The 16,247-nt window shown below is 56.3% G+C and overlaps 1 protein-coding gene across 1 annotated transcript in view; it reads left to right on the forward strand.

Moving 5' to 3' along the window:
• Positions 1–16,247, forward strand: part of PAK4 (p21 (RAC1) activated kinase 4) — a 42,446-nt gene continuing 26,199 nt past the window's right edge. Inside the window, exon 1 of the mRNA XM_040633956.1 lies at positions 1–134. The gene's annotated coding sequence lies outside the window, so the exon portion shown is untranslated. The remainder of the gene's footprint in view (positions 135–16,247) is intronic.

Consider the following 16,247-nt stretch of genomic DNA (forward strand, 5'->3'; position numbering starts at 1 on the left):
GGATGTTCGTTGGGGATTTAACATGGCGGCGGCAGTGGCCGCGGTGGCGGCGGCGCAAGAGAGCTGAGGGCGGTGTGAGGGTTCGGAATCCCGGGTCGAGCAGCTAGGCCGCGAGCGACTGCAGCGCCGAGCCGGTAGGATCAGCGGTCTGGCCAGGGGATTGGGGTGGGCCGGGCGATGGCGGTGGGACAGCGTTTACGTAAGTAGGGGGCGGGGCCGTTGGGGTCAAAGTTCGCTCGAGGAGGGAAGGGTCGCCTCCAAGAGGTCGGGGGTCAGTGCCGCTGGGGAGGGTGGTGTAGAGGAGGTCAGAGGTCAAACGAGCGAAGGGGGCGTGGCGAAGGGGACCACAAAGTTCGAAATTTGAAGTGGGGCGGGTTCGAGGGGACGGGAGCGAGTGTCAAAAAATGGGGGTCAAAATCATTTTAAGGGAGGGTGCGCTTACCAAAGTCAGAGATCACAACCATGGGGGCGGTGGTTTGGAGGTTTTTTCGGCAGCAACCAGCGGACCAGATGCATGAGATTTAGGTTGGGGGGCACCTTTTTAATGGATCAAATGTGGGGCGTGGCCAAAGGGGGCAAAGATCAGAATCTGACAGATGATATACGTGAGGGTCAAAGTTAAAACCCTAATGGGAGACATTGCTGGGGAGGACGGGAGGGATGCCCAAGAGAGAGATCAAAGGTGCTTCCTGGCCAAGTAAAGGGGAGCCCCCTCCCACAAATAATGAAAATAATAGCAAACACTCATAAATCACTATGTGCCAGGTCATTTAGATGCTTTCCATATATTTAATCCTCACTACAACGTTATGGGGTTGGCTCTTTTATTAAGAGCCCAAGTGATTTGCCCAGGATCATCTAATGAATAAGTTGTGGGGTTGGGATTCAGACTCGAGTTCTGGGCCCAGAGATGTACTATGCTCTATCGCCTTTCAAATAATCACAATTTTGGCTAATATTTAATGAGGGCTAACGCTGTGCTCAGCAGTCTTGTTTCGTTATAACACAGCTTGTGACGTGGGTGCTGGGTGGACCTGCTTTACAGAGGGGAAAACTGAGGCTCAGGTAGCTTCTGCCGAGCAACAGAGGCAGATTCCGTGCCGGGTCTGAATGATTCGGGAGCTCCTGCCCCCAGTTGTTACACTGTAGATTGTTGAAGGTCTGTTCCTGGAAGCAGGGGGCTGGGCAAGGCCAAACCACTCCCTGGACTGGAATGGATTGTCTCTGGGCTCCCTGAAAGGGTGTGATCTGGGAAGAGAAGTTCTCCTGGACCTATGGGAGTGGGGTGTTTGTGGGTGGCCCAGAGTCCTAGTGAGTCTGATGGGTTTTGACTGGGGAGGGTGTCCCTGAATGGGATACAGTACAAAGCCGAGTGTTCTCTGTACTTAAAACCCTAAACTCTCATGGTGGTCCCAGATTGCTTCCACCTCATTTCCTACGGCTCTCCCTATCCTTCTCAAGGTCCAACCCCACCGGCCTGTTTGCTGTTCTTCAACTCTGTAGGCATATGCCACCCTCCAGGTCTTTGACCTTCCTGTTCCCTCTGCCTGGAATCCTTTCCCAGCGCCCCCCTACTCATGGTCACCCACGTGCAGCCCTACCAGCACCACCTGCCTCTCACTGTCCCTCACACACTCTTTATCTCCCTATCTTGTTTCTTCCCAGGCTTTGCTCTGTGCTTACCTTGTTTGTCAGGGCCCCTGTGTTGTCTGCCTCTGCCCCCCCCCGTCCCCCCCCCAGGAATGTGGGCCCCACACGGCAGGAATTTCTCCATGTTGTTCCTTCCCTGAATCCCCGCCTGAAGCACCGCCTGGCCAATGGAGGGTGCTTGATGGTTGGTGGTTGCATGCTGGACACTGTGCTGGGTGCTGGGACTCTAGCAGCGGACAAGACGCAGAACCCCTGGGCCTCTAGGGTCTCTCGGTGTCCCTTGGTGGGAGCCGACTGGAACCACACCCCCAGCCAGTGATACCCGGCTACATCTGGACCCCTAGGGTGCCTGGCCTGGGGGTGGGGGGCCAGTGGAGCAGGGGCTGAGGAGGAGCTGTCCTGTGTCGGTGGAGCAGTTCTGGGGACTGGTTCAGACCCAGCCCTGTCACTCACGTGGGCTGTGGGACCGTGGACAAGTCGCTTAACTTCCTGGGCCTCCATTTCTTCCCCTGCCGAATGGAAATGATAGTGACTACCTTGTGGAATGGCCGGGAGGGCGCAGAGCGGAAAGCGCGTGGCCTGGACCTGGCACCCACCAGGTGCTGTGTTGGCATTAGTCCTGCTGCCACTGCCACCTGGGGAGAACCTCAGAGATGGAGGAGGGTCCCTCTCCACCTGCCTGCTGGCTCTCTCAGGAAGCTGCGCCCCCCCTTCCGGCTGTGGCCGGGTCACCGGGTGGGCACACTGCCAAGCAGTCCTGTGAGGCCAGCCCCATCTCCTGGCCTCGTGGTTCCAGCTTGCTCAGCGTCCCAGGCTTGGCGCAGACGTGAGGGCTGGGGCTTTGACATCGAAGACCTGAATTCAGGTCTCTGCCCTGTCACCAGCCGTGGGACCTTAGGCAAGTGATTTCTTCCTTGCCAGTTTTGTTCCTTAGGCTGCATTTTAGATTAGGGGGAAAGGTAAAGCCTTCAATTAACAGAACCCCCACGCCTCCAGCATCCGGCCTGGGACGGAACTCGCAGGGTGGATGGCGTTCAATGCCCCACTCCCTCCCCGGCCTCCCTGCAGACTGGTACAACTGCTGGGGCGCCGCTGGACCTGGATTTGGTGTTCGTCTCCCTGCAGGTCTTCCTACTGTTACTCCCCTCGAATGTATTCACAGCTGATAGGGCCACCGTTCTCAATCCCAGCTCCACTCTGTAGTCACCTGGAGAGCTTTCAAATCTGCCGCGGCCCAGGCCAGCCGTAGGGCTTCTGACTTGGAGTCATTGGGTCTGGGGTGGGGCGGGCCTCAGTATGAGGTTCCAGTGGCCAGCCAGGGTGGCCCACCACTGTTTTACTGTTTGCCGGCTGATGTAAGCGGCGTCCCGGTCAACAACCTGCTCTTTCTGCTCAACATTCGAGTTTGCCTTTCTCTTTGCCAGGACGTGTGCGTAGCTCTAGGATTCGTTGTCTCTGCCAGGAGTGTCTCTCTTCTTGTGATTGTGCCACATAGGAATTACCTGTTCACCTGTTGGTGGACATTGGGGTGGTTTCCTATTTGGACAGTGATGATGCCGCATTGAACATTCTAGAATGCGTTTCCTTGTATACTGTGGCCAGAGTCTCTCTTGGGCATGTGGCTCACCATGGACATGCAGGGCCTTCCAAATTGTTCTCCAAAGCAATTGTACCAGTCTGCTTTCCCGCAGGGCTTAAGGGCTCCCTTCACTCCATGTCCTGCTTTGGGGCAACTTTGTGGCCCTTGCTGAAGTGGTTTACTCAGCCATCAGATGGTGGGTTTATAGCCCCCCAGGCTAGCTGGGAACAGCTGGGGAGATGGTTCACGTGATGGGCTTAGCAGGTCTGACACCCACCAAGCCCCCACACCCAGGCTTTTGCCCTCTAGGATGTCCAGGACAGTGACCACAACTTTGACCCAGCTCTCCTTGGGAGGCATCTCTCAGGGCTGACAGTGGGAAATGAAACTGTACTGACTTGAACCTCCTCAGGAAGGGGGCAGGGAGGAAGGAGGTGAAGTGTGGAAAAGGAGGGGCAGAGCCTTGTTACACTCTTTTTGCATGTGACCGCTGGTCCCACTGGCGACCCACACAGCCCTGGCCCTGTCTGCACAGATTTTAGTATACAAAGGAAGACGGACCCATCCCGAGACAGTGACAGCCCAGAGTGTCAGGGCTGGGATGAGGGAACACAAGCAGAAGCGTTAGGGCTGGGCTACGGGAGGCACAGGGACTGTAGGAATCCAAAGGAGGCCCCTGACCAGCCTGGGAAGTCAGTGAGGGCTTTATGGAGAAGGAGACATCTGATCCATGAGAAAGGGTGAGCCAGGCCTAAGAAAGGAGGTGAAAAGAATAGAGCAGGTAGTGGGTACAGGAAGTGCAAAGGTCCTGAGGTCCGAATGAGCTTGGGATGGTCAAGTACCATCAGGGAAGCCCATGTGGCAGAGTGGGCGGCAAGGTCAGGAAGGTGAGGAAGGGGGCGCCTGGGTGGCTCAGTCGTTAAGCATCTGCCTTCGGCTCAGGGCGTGATCCCAGAGTCCTGGAATCGAGCCCCGCATCGGTCTCCCTGCTCCACTGGGACCCTGCTTCTTCCTCTCCCACTCCCCCTGCTTGTGTTCCCTCTCTCACTGGCTGTCTCTCTCTCTGTCAAATAAATAAATAAAATCTTAAAAAAGAAAAAAAAAAAAGGAAGGTGAGGAAGATGTGGCAGGTATACCAGAGGCTGACAGGCTGAGGTAAGGAGCGTGGACTGCGTTCTGTGTGTAATGGGGAGTCATCGGAAGGCTTTAAGCAACATCTAGTTTCCCTTTTATCAGGATTACTCATGTTACCATGTGGGGAGCGGATCACGGGGTGCAACAGCAGGGAGACCCAGGGGGAGGTTGGTGTGATGGTCCGAGCAGGAGATGAGGGTGGATTGGAGGAGGGGGCCAGTGATGGAGGAGGGATCTGTGTGCTGCCAGGATTGTGAGGACTTTACCCATATATTTTTTTCAAGATTTTATTATTTTTATTTGAAAGAGAGAGAGAGCGCGCGCGCAGGGGTGAGGGGCAGAGGGAGAGGGAGAGCGAGAATCTTAAGCAGGCTCCACGCCCAACATGAGACTCAGTCTCACGACCCTGAGATCATGACCTGAGCTGACATCGAGAGTGGGACGCTTAACCGACAGCCACCCAGGTGCCCCTTCTTTCCCCATATTAACACATTTAATCTCCACAACAACCTACAAGGTAGGTACCATTATTATCCCCATTTCAGAGATGAGAAAACTGAGACCCACAGAGGTCCGTGACGTGCCTAAGGTTACATAGCAGGCGAGTTGGCAGAGGTAGGACTTGAACTCCAGGCCTTCGGACTCTCGAGTCACGGCCTGCGGTGGCTGCCCTCCAGTGATTTGGAAGTGGTTGGGATAAGACAAGGCCACTTCCTGTCCAGTTGGTTCTTCCCCAGGCTCCTCTTTAGTTGGAATCTCTTGGAGATTCCAGTTGGAGGTCTGTTCAACCAGGGGTGTTTCTGGGCACTGGCTCCCTACCTCCCTCAGGGCCCCCACAGTCCCTTCACTCTCTTCTCCACAGCCTCACCCCTCCTTGTCCTGCTGGCTCACAGTAAAGCAGACTTCCTGGCCAGACGCCGGTCGGGGTGTCCCCACCAGCTGTTTATCCCATCACCCGAGCCAGGCGGCCACAGATGCTGCCAGCAGGAAGCAGCCTCCTTCCAAGTCACGGCCAGGGAAATGGGACCCTTCCCGCCCCCGCCACCCTTTCCGGGGCTGGGGCTTGTTTTCTGCCAGATGCCTGGGCCCACAGGAAGGTGTCGGCGGTGGGGGGGTAGCAGGGAGGGTCAGAGGGGAGCTTTCCCAGGTCCCAGGGGAGCCGGCGACGGCAGATGTGACACAAGCCACCACTCACGGCAGCCTGTCTCCTGGGGCCCTCTGGTCCCGCCTTGCCCTGCCCCGGGTGCTGCCACCATCCTCGGGGGCAATGGCGACTTCTCTGCAGGGGCCACACAGTCCACTCCTGTCCCTGACCCCCTCACTGGGGCCCCTGGGAAAGAGCCGAGGCTCCGTGAGCCTCATACTTGTCACCTGCCAAATGGGCTGTTGGGAGGATCGTAGATCGTGTGGTAAAGAGTTCCCAGGGTCGCCTGGCATGCAGTAAGCTGGTGGTAACAATTTAATGATTCAACAATTTTAACAATTTCCGTTTCCTTGCGCCCTGTCCCCTCCGGGCTGCAGCCTCCTGTTCGCCGGCTCCCAGCCTCTAGTGATACTGTCCTCACCCGCCGCTTGCGGCCCGCCAGGCGCCGATGTGTGCTGGGCGAGCGTCGGCGCAGTGGTTCTGCCCAGAGACCCTGAGGAGGACGTGTTATTAACCTCATTTCTCTTTTCCAGCGTTTTCATTTCAAGAAGGCACATTTTTGCTCCGTGCGCACGTAGTACCTATTCCCCTAAATAATAATTGCATACGGCCCAGAAGGGGACGCAGTGACGAGGACATCCCTTTCCCAGCCCGCCACCGGTCCCCTGCCCCGACACAGCCATTGTTCCCAGCGTCTCTTCTGTCTTCGGATATTCGTCCCTGCGCGTGTTCTGCCCCTTTTTGTTTCTACCCCAGTGGAGCCGACTTCCCACGTTTGTGTTCTGCCCTTACCCTGGCGGGTTTCACTCTTCAGTCCTGTGGCAGGACCTGGAAATGCTTTCTTGTGCTTTCTGTGGCCGTGTGCCACTCCCTGACACACGTGTGTTCTCGCTGATGGCTCTTCAGGCCCTTGTGGTGTGTCCCTCCTCCGAATGGGGCCGCACACGCTCGGGACCGCATCTCTGGGCTCGGGGGTCGGAGATGTGTGCCCCGGTAGCTCTGCTGGTAGCGTTCAGGCCTGCCCGAGAGCATGAGCCCGTTGGCACCCCAGCCCTGGTGTCTGATGGCACGGGGTTGCCTCATTTGCTGGCCACGTGCTTGGGGCAGTCGCCGATGCCTTGGCCTTTGGCAGTCAGGGAAGGTTCTAGTGCTGGTTCTGATTTTAAGGTGAGAGAAGTAGAGCATCTTTGTGTTTGTCGAAAGCCATCTGGGCTTCCTTTCCCGGGAACTGTCTAGCTGTGCTATTTTCACTTTCTCTGAGGGGAAACCGAGGCATGGGCTGGCAACCCCTCAGCAAATAAGGGGCAGATCCAGGACTGGAACCCTGGCCTCATGGCTCCAGTCTGGAGTTCCTAACTTCTGGGACCCCGTGGAGGCGGGGGGCTTGGGCTCTGGAACCAGCTGGGCCACGACTAGCTGTGTGGTCCCAGACAAGTCGCTTAACTGCTCTGTGCTTTGGCGTCCTTATCTACATAATGGAGAGGATAAGGGTGCCTCCTCAGGGATGTTCTGAGGCTATAAATGCATCATCATCAGGCAGAATGCACAGGAAGTGCTCAAAGACGGGAGTTTAGCCTTGTTCTGTATCGTTACTATTCGCAGGCCTCGCTCTGAGTGCTTCCTCTGAGCTAACTTACCGCACTCTCCCAACACCCCGAAATGTAGGTGTTAACTCTGATTCCCCTTTCGTAGGGCAGGAGACTGTGAACCTGGGAGACTTATGTGGGGTCACCGCAGAGTCTGGCTCCTGACCACTGTGGCTCTACTCCATCTGCCACCCCTGAACTAAGCCTGAGGGATTAGAAGGCTCTCCCTCCCTGACACCCCCTCCCTCCATTGTGTCTTCCTTCCAGGCCTGCTGCCACAGAGCTTTGGAAGGGAGCACTCTGACAGGTGGGGGTGCCAGGCAGGGTCCCCAGACAGCGAGCACCCTCCCAGTCCCTCCCCACTTCCACCCCCAGGTTCCCGGCCTGGCCCTGGAAACTCCCGATAAAGCGATAAAGCGGCATTGTGCTGGGTTAGGGCTGGCTTCCCCAGGCTGGTTTCAGCCACTCCCACACAACGGGAAGCGGCCTGCTATCCTGGGCCTCCTCCCGCCCTCCTCCTGCTCCCCTCCTCCCCTCCCTTCCCCTCCCTTCCCCTCCCTTCCCCTCCCCTCCCCTCCTCTCAGCAGTCCAGGCCAGGACTGGGGAGAAAGTAGGACATGGCCGGAAGGCAGGGCTCTTCAGCGTAACTCCCTCAGGTGAGGACCCCCCAGGCACTTCTGCCTCCTCTCTCCCTGGGGACCCCTCCTCTGCTGCCCACGGGGCCTCAGGGGGCCTCGACAGCCCGGTCCTCCCTTCCCCCGAATCTTCCACAGCAGGCTGGCCCCAGATGATCTGACTCTGAGATGCCGTGTTGTGTATATATAGTTATGTACATTTATGATTCTTCTACTTTTATTTTTTTTATTTTTTTATTTTTTTAAAAGATTTTATTTATTTATTTGACAGAGATAGAGACAGCCAACGAGAGAGGGAACACAAGCAGGGGGAGTGGGAGAGGAAGAAGCAGGCTCATAGCGGAAGAGCCTGATGTGGGGCTCGATCCCACAATGCCGGGATCACGCCCTGAGCCGAAGGCAGACGCTTAACCGCTGTGCCACCCAGGCGCCCCTGATTCTTCTACTTTTAAACCTTTAATAATTGCAAAGCGGAACGTGCCTCTAGAAATGTGCCTAAGTGCAAATGTCGGTTTACCATCATTATGAGATGAACAAACACCTTGCCACCGTTAGGGGAAGGCCGAACACTGCACCCTAGGAGCCCCCCCATCACCCTCTTGATCACGACCCCGGAAGCGATCACTCCCCTCACCTTGGGGGTCACCGCGTCCCTGCCTTTCTAGAGAGTTCCTGCCAGGCGTGCATCCCTGAATTACAGAACGCCACCTTGCTTGCTCTTGAACTTCATAGAAATGGAGTCCTTCCGCACGTCTTGTTAGCGGCTACCTTCTTTGATCCCAGTCTGTGGGGTCCAGCCACGTGGTCGAGTGTGTCCATAGTTCGTCCCCCCTCGTTGCTGTGTACTCTTCTAGTGTGAGAACAACCCAGAGCTGATCTGTCTCCTGCTGTGCGCGTGTCAGTGTCCTTGAACATGGCTGCCCGGGGCGTGCGGGCAGGGTGTGCGTGCACACATTTCCCCAGGCAAGCTAGTCGGGACCACGGGTGGCCCTTCCTGAGCGCCCTCGTGTAGGAGACACAGACCCTGGTCCCAGATCTACACACAGACAGGTAAAATAAGCCGGACTCCCAAACCCCCATCTCCTACCCCCCCCACCGTGAACCTGTCTCATTAACGGGCGCCCCATCCATCCTCTAGATCGGGCCAGGAGCCTGGTGGCACCCTGACTCCTCTCGTCCCTCCTTCGCAGCCACGATGGCAGAAAGGCCACTTGCCTACCTGCAGAGCAGAACCTGGCACCTTTCAGTCTTCCTCGGTGGCAGCCCCTCTTTAAGCCACCCTCGTCTTCTGCCTGGACTGCTCCCCACTCCGCACTCCCTCCTTCCCCATTGCCCCCCCCCCCCCCCCCCCCCCTCCCCCACACAACCAGAACCACTCTGCCATTCTCTACACTGCTCTATGCCTCCAGAGTCAGTCTGTCCTCACATAAAGCCAGAGGGAGCTGGGGATCCTCCTGTGGCTTCATCTCTCTTGGGGTGGGGGGAGGTGGTCATGAGATCCTGGCTCAGCTTTCCTGCCAGCTTCCTCTTTTCTCCTGCCACGCTGTTCTTGGAGCATTCCAGGCTGGGTCGTGCCTCAGGGCCTTTGGTTCTTGCTGCCTCGTCTGGGACCTGTCACTCTCCCTCTTACCTTCCCGGGCTTGATTTTCTTTGGGCACTCATCATTGCTACTTACATTACATTATGATTTGTGGGTCGGTTGGCTTCTTGTCCTCCCTACTCCTCATAACTTGGCTTCATGGGTTGGGTCGGGGGGTGGGGGGACCCTTACTGTGTCCCTTGCTGTATAACCTCAGCTTGCTATGTATGCGCCTGGGTGGCTCAGTCAACGCTGAACGTGAAGGGAGGAAGGAATGAAGGAGCCGTGATAAGCCCTGAGTCTCGCTGCCACAGTGCATGATGGGTGATCTGCCCTGAGTAAGGAGGGAATGCCATGGGAAGGGTGAGCAGGAGTTGGCTGAAGGAGGGGAGGGGAGGAGAGAGCTCAGGGGCCTCTGAGGGACGAGGGGAGGGGTAGCTAACATCGCTGTCAGTTTTGCGGTTGGTCTGGATTTGAATGCAGAGAGCCGCTTGGGGCCTCTCCATGTCTTGCTTGTCCTTTAGAATCGAGGCCACCCTGGTGTTCTAGGGTATCTCTGAAGCTCTGCTCCTAACATACTTACGCCAGTGCCTGGGGTATAAATATGAACGTGCCTGTTGTCGTGTTTCTCCTCCATATATTCTGGAGTGCCTGGTCCTTTGTGGCCTCCAGGGACACGGTGGTTGGTAGGTAAACAGATCCACTTCCTACCCATTTGGCATCTGTTTCGTGGACTCACAGCCTTCTGGGGCATCCCTGCTCCGAGACAGGGGAAGGCCTGAAATGACCTTGGGTCTGGGGAGTGATTTATTCCTTAGGCTGATTAATAGGGAAAACTAATTGAAGGTCTGCGCCTGCCAGGCCCAGTGCCCCGCCCCCGCGTAGCGCTCCCCGGCGTCTGCCCGGGCCTTCCTGGGATCCCGGAAGGTGGCTCTGACCATTCGGCCCATTTCACAGACAGGAGGGGATGGCACACACAGGAGGGGATGGGCGGCACCCGTGGTGAGCGCTGGCCCGTCCTGCGAACTGGTGCTGAGCAGATCAGGCTCTCGTAGGCATCTCCTCGGGGTGCAGATTTGCATTTCCCTGGCGGCCAGTCAGGTGGAGCAGCTTTTCACCTGTTCCCTGAACATCTGGAGCGCCTCTCTTGTGAAGAGCCCATTCCAGTCACTTGCCTGTTTCCCATCGGGCTGTCTGCATTTTTGTTTGTTACTTCTTTGAGTTAAATCCCAGGTTCTGGAGGAGAGCCTTTGTTTCGAAGATGCTGTAATTCTCCCGGCCTACTGCTCGCCTTTTCACTTTCTTTATGGTATCTTTTGATGAACAGTAGCGCTTAATTTTAATATAGTCAAATATATTACTCGTATCCTTTAGAGTTTTATAATTCTGCTTCTTACCTTTCTTCATTCTGGAAGAGAGTGTGTGTGTGTGTGTGTGTGTGTGTGTGTGTGTGTGTGGTGTGTGGTGTGAGGTAGGCATCCAGTTTCATAGTTTTCGCCTGGATCCCCAGTCATCCAAGGACTATTTATTAAAAACAGACTGACTTTTCTCCATGGCCACCCTTATCATAAATCATGTGTCTGTATAAGTGGGTCTGTTGCCGGATGCCCTGTCCTTTTCTCTTGCTCTTCTGGCCTGTTCCGGAATCACTACCACCCTGCCCTCGTTTCTGTCGTTGATAAGAAGTTTTGATCTTGGGGAGAGCAAGCATTCCTACTTGTTCTTCAGGAATGTCTTGGCCATTCTTGGCTCTTTGAATTCTATTTAAATATTAGACATGCATCTCGTCACACACACAGCCACGACATTGAGTCTGCCAGTCCGTGAACGTGATCTGTCTCTCCGTTTGTTTGTCTTCTCTGATGTCTGTCAGGAGAGTGCCACACTTTTCCAGCACCATCCTTGCCCACTTCTTGGTGGATTTATTCTGGGGCAGTTGTGATGTGGCCGGGGGAGTCTGTACCGTCCCCTCCCACGAGGCACCTTGCACCCTAGGTTTGGCCTTTGCCGGGTGAGGCTCACCTTAGGGGCAGGAGCCCCCCATCCTCCCCCCCCCCCCCCGACCCTGCTTCCTCCCTGGCACCACTCCTAGTCCCTGGCAGAGGGTGGGCAGGGTGCCCGGAGAGGAGGTTGTAATTTTCCTGAATGATTTCAAGGGCTAATTAAAGGTTTTCCTTGACTAATCAGCTTACGGTTTAATTATCGGGGAACAGGCTCAGGGCTGCGGGAAGCAGCTCTGGTTGGGTCTCCTCACAGCGTGGCAGGAAGGAGCTAGGGCCCGCAGGGGTGGCAGGACCTGGGGATCCCCTGACACTCTCCAGTGGGCCAGCTGGAGTTCTCTGTCCCTGTGAAAGAAAGGTGGAGGGTAGCAGGTGTGGCTGAAGTCAGCACATTGAGGAGGGGGGCCTTCTCTGCTTGAAATCCTTCCATGTCCCACACTGCCTGGGGAGAGGGCCCAAACCCAGTCCCTCCCCTGGGGGACCAGGCCTTGCCCGATCTGCTTGCACTTTAGCATTCCTGACCTTTGTTAAGTGCTTCCCTCTCATGTATTCTTTGTGTCTTGACCTAAAGGTCACCCCCTCTGGGAAGCCTTCTCAGGTCACCCCTGCCCACCCGAGCAGGAGATAAGCTCTGCGGGCTCCTTGTCAGCTGTCAGGGTCACTCACTCCACCACTGATCAGCGCTTCGTGAAGGGGACCCAGGAGGAGACGGGGTTCAGGACTGGCGCTCCAAGGAGAAGGCTGGGAGTGGGGATTCAGGGCTGGGCGACCTAGAGCTGGCTGATACCTTCCCAGGGGAGGCTTCTGCCTGGACTGGATGCAGGATGGGTTCCTGGGAGTTCGTGAAGGGGGAGGGGACCCGGAGATGGGAGATGGCTGTGCCAGGCCCGGCTCCATGCCTCGCATTCCTCAGCAGGTCCCCGACTCCTGGTGGCCCAAGGTGGGGGAGGGTGGGCGGACAGAGGGGCCTCCTGGGCACTGCCCCTGCCCCTCCCGTCGTGGGGGCAATGATGCAGTACCCCAGGCCTAGGCCATTTGAATCCCAGTCTCCGGCGGTGGGGCCTGAGCATTTATTGGGTGTTTTTGGTTTGTGTTTTTTAAGCTCCCTGTGTGACTAGCTGGGATGAGAGCCACTGTCCTCCAGAAATGATAGCAAATGTGTTCACTTTTGCAATGTTTGGGGTACTTTTCTAGGCTTCTGACCTAGCGTGATTGAGCCACGACGTCACCCCCACAAACGCACGGTCGGGTCACAGACAAGGCAGCTGAGGCCCAGAGCGGTCCTCTCTGCCGTCCCTGGGTCCCTGGGTTCTGCAGGCTCCCGGCGGGCCGCCTTCTCTGTCTCCCTCCTCGCCTCCTCTTCCTCTCCATGTCGCTGCCTTTTGTGTCTCTCCCTCTTTCCCGGCCTCAATTTCTGCTCCCACCCCCACCCCGAAGCTTCCCTGGCTTCCCCTGTTAGCCAGGATCCCACTGAAGCCCCAGAAGGAGATGGTTCCCACAGGCCCAGGACGGGGATGGGAAGGATGCCAGTGTCACTTGCCATCCTCCCTCGCTTCTCCTGGCTCCCGGAGTGGGGGCAGGGGCACGCATCCCGCTGATATTCGGGGGTATTGGGACTGGCTTTGCGACCTCGAAGGAGGACTGTCCAGGCAGACAGACCCTGATACGACAGCTTCTGTGACCCAAGATCCTGCTGTGGGCCCAAAAGTCTGCTGGTGTCATCTGTGGCCGGTTATCATTTTAGGCTCCCTTGGGGTGGCCGAAGGTTTGACTTTGGCAAAGGCCCGTGCCAAGATGTGAATATTGGATTGCAGGAGCCTTTACTATTTGATGGGACCAAGGCCAGGTCTCCTGTGCGTCCCCGCTCGCCAGGGCTCACTGGCCTCCCCTCCCGCACCTACTCAGGGCAGAGGCTCCCCATTGGGCCTCTCCCGCTCTGGCAGAGCTCCCTCTCTGACCTCGGGCCAGGCCCGGAGCCCCACATTGCTCAGTGTTGGTTTCCACATCTGGAGCAGGAGGAGACGGGTTCCTGCGGCCTCCCGGGGTAGCTGGGAGGAGTGAGTGAGTCAGTGGCATGTGTGACGCTCGGCACCGCGCTGCCATCGTTCTGTCATTGTGGTGGCTTTGACTGTGATCGCTGTTAGTTATTAGAGGCAGGACACGTGTTCAGACTCGGTAACAAAGATTCACCCAGTGAGCCATCCATAATTCTTCACTGTTATGATCAGGGCACATTTCCTTTTGCAAAATGTTTAAAACCTTTGTACGATGGAAGTATTCACTCATGCTCGGGAGAATGGTCTCATGCCTTCCCCACGTCCCCGTCCCCGTCCCCAGTGTCCCGCAATTACCAATGATGACCAGGCTTTTTCATTTGTAACCCAGGCTCCACCTCCCTGATTATTTCAAAGCAATTCCCATACGTCATATACTTGAGCCATAAATTTTTCAGCTTTTTCTCTTGTAAAGATTAAAGAGTCTATGAAAACAAACCCCGCAATACTGTTGTTGCAGGACAAAAAAGGACTGGTGATTCCTTAAGATCCTTACATTTCCCCAATTGTCTTACCATGCTTTTTCAATGTGCTCGTGTGATTTGGAATCCAGACAAGGTTCGCGCTGTGCGTTTGGTTGACGGGTCCCTCACGTCTTCTGTAGTTGATAGGATTTCTCGCGTCGGCACTTTTGTGTGCTTGCTGTTTGCCTCGTGTATCTGCCAAAGACCCTTGTCCTGTGTCCCCTCGAGTTTTCCACAGTCTGGATCCAGCCGAGGAATCCTTGTGGTGTCATTCGACTTGTTCCGCTGTCCCCTGTGCTTCCCATAAACTGGGACTTAGGTCTAGAGGTCTGATTGTATTTGAGTTCTGTTTCTTTCACTGGTGGTGCTCTATGTATGAACGTCAGGTCAACATTAGCATCTGGGTCACTTTTAAAATAAACTTCAGGGGCACCGGGCCGGCTCCGTCGGTAGAGCATGCAACTCTTGATCTTGGGGTTGTGAGTTCGAGCCCCACGTGGGGTGTCAAGATTACTGAAAAAACAAATAAATAAAATTTAAAAGAAGATAAGATAAAACAAATTCCGTTAAATTTTTTAAAAATTGAGTAGATGGGGGAAAAATTATTCCCTTGCTCGCAGGTCAGACTGGTACCAGATCGAGCAGGGGGGCCTGAGGACCGAGGGTCGGAAACTGTGAGGGCCTGGGAGCCAGGGGCTGGGTGTTAGCCTCCAGCTTCCACGAACCGTCTGTCGTGGGAGTGCACAGCTTTGGGACCCTAGGCCCCCAGCCAAGAGCCCTCACTGCCCCCCAGCCGCCCCATCCTTGACTCTGCCCGCATCAGCTGGCCTGGTGGTTATCTGGAGGTGCAGCGCTGCCCTCCTGCCCTGGCTGTGTCCTTGGCCAGCGGGGCCACCCTGGGGAGTTTTCCCATCCTCCACCCGCTCTCCCCTCTGGAACGTGATGGGGGCAACACCCTCCCCCCAGGCTGTGGTTGGGACGCCATCAGGAGACAGTACAGAAAAGGGCATGATGCCTGGTGCGCGCTCTACAAGCCCCGTTCCTCTGCATTTAGCGGAGGCCTCTTTGACCTCAGCTCTACCACTTTCCCCTCCCAACCTCCCTCCGAGCCACGCTGGCCTCCTTGCACATTCTGCCACGTGTCAGGCCGGCTTCGGTCCTTGGGCCTTTGCAGTGGCCATTCCCTCTACCCTGAACGTGCTTCCCCGGGTCGCCACGTGGCTTCCTCCAGGCTGTCTGGTCTGGCTCCAGGGACACCCACCCCCCTCAGGGCCCTCCTGACTGTGCTCTCTGTCCTCTCCCTCTCATTGCATACTTTTTAGTTGACTTGTGTATTGTCTCATCTCCCCCATGGGAAAGTCAGCTCTGGTAAGGAGGGGCTGAGTGATTTACCGCTCTGTCCCTAGTGCCTGAAACCGTGCCTGGCACACAGTGAGTGAGTGCATAATACGGTGATGGAGTGCATGAGCGAGTGAGGGAAGCACATGGTTAAGTGAGTGGACTTGGGCCCGGGTCAGACCTACCGTGGACTGTTGGCTCTGATACACGCTGTGTGACCTTGGACCGGCACCTCCCCTCTCTGAGCCTTACTGTCCTCCTCTGCGACATGGGGGTGTTCACAGCACCCTGCTCGCTGCCTTGTTGAGCACTAGCATGGTGCCCAAACGTAACGCTTTGTAGCTGGCCTCGCCACCGTCCTGCGTCTCCAGCATCCAGCCCAGCGAGCCAGCCAGGGGCTGCCCCTGCCGAGGGGATGCTTTAAATCTTGAGTAATTCCTTCCACTCTGTATGACGGGCTGCTGGTGCCCCAGGGCGGGTCGGCGCAGGGCCATCGTGGTTGGGTATGTTCCCCTGGCCGACAAGCTACCTGAAGAGTATGATTCCCATGGGACATAAGAGTGCCCAGGATATGGAGAGACGTGGGGCTGTGGCCACCTCGGAGGGCTCCAGGCCTGGCTGCTTCCAGGCCTCTGTCTCCTGGGCAGGAAATAGGCCAAGAGCTGCGAGGGGCCAAGGAGGACTGCTGTTCTGATTATGGTAGCAGTTTACAGTTTTGGGGGGTGTGTGCGTGCGTGTGCGCTGAGAGATGGAGAGGGCTCAAAACAGAGAGATGGAAGGTACACGCGCGTAGAGACGAAGCCCCCAGCCATCAGAATCACGCGTGGAGAATGTACATAACTCCCCGTTCGGGTTCATGAATAATTATCACGATAAGCATTCACCCATCTAATTAATGACCACCCAGACCAAGACGACAGGCATCACCAGCACCCCAAAAGCCCCCTCCTTCATGGGCTCTTTCCAGCCTTGGCAAATAAATTCAACCCCCCTTTTCTTCCTTTTAATTCTCGTTTCTATTTTTGTGACTCGTGAGAGATATCCGATGCCCCCAAGGGGACAGAGGGTTACCTGATGGACCCCT

The sequence above is a fragment of the Ursus maritimus genome, unplaced genomic scaffold (genome assembly GCF_017311325.1).
Source record: "Ursus maritimus isolate PB19 unplaced genomic scaffold, ASM1731132v1 scaffold_19, whole genome shotgun sequence".
In the NCBI taxonomy this organism is placed as follows: domain Eukaryota; kingdom Metazoa; phylum Chordata; class Mammalia; order Carnivora; family Ursidae; genus Ursus; species Ursus maritimus.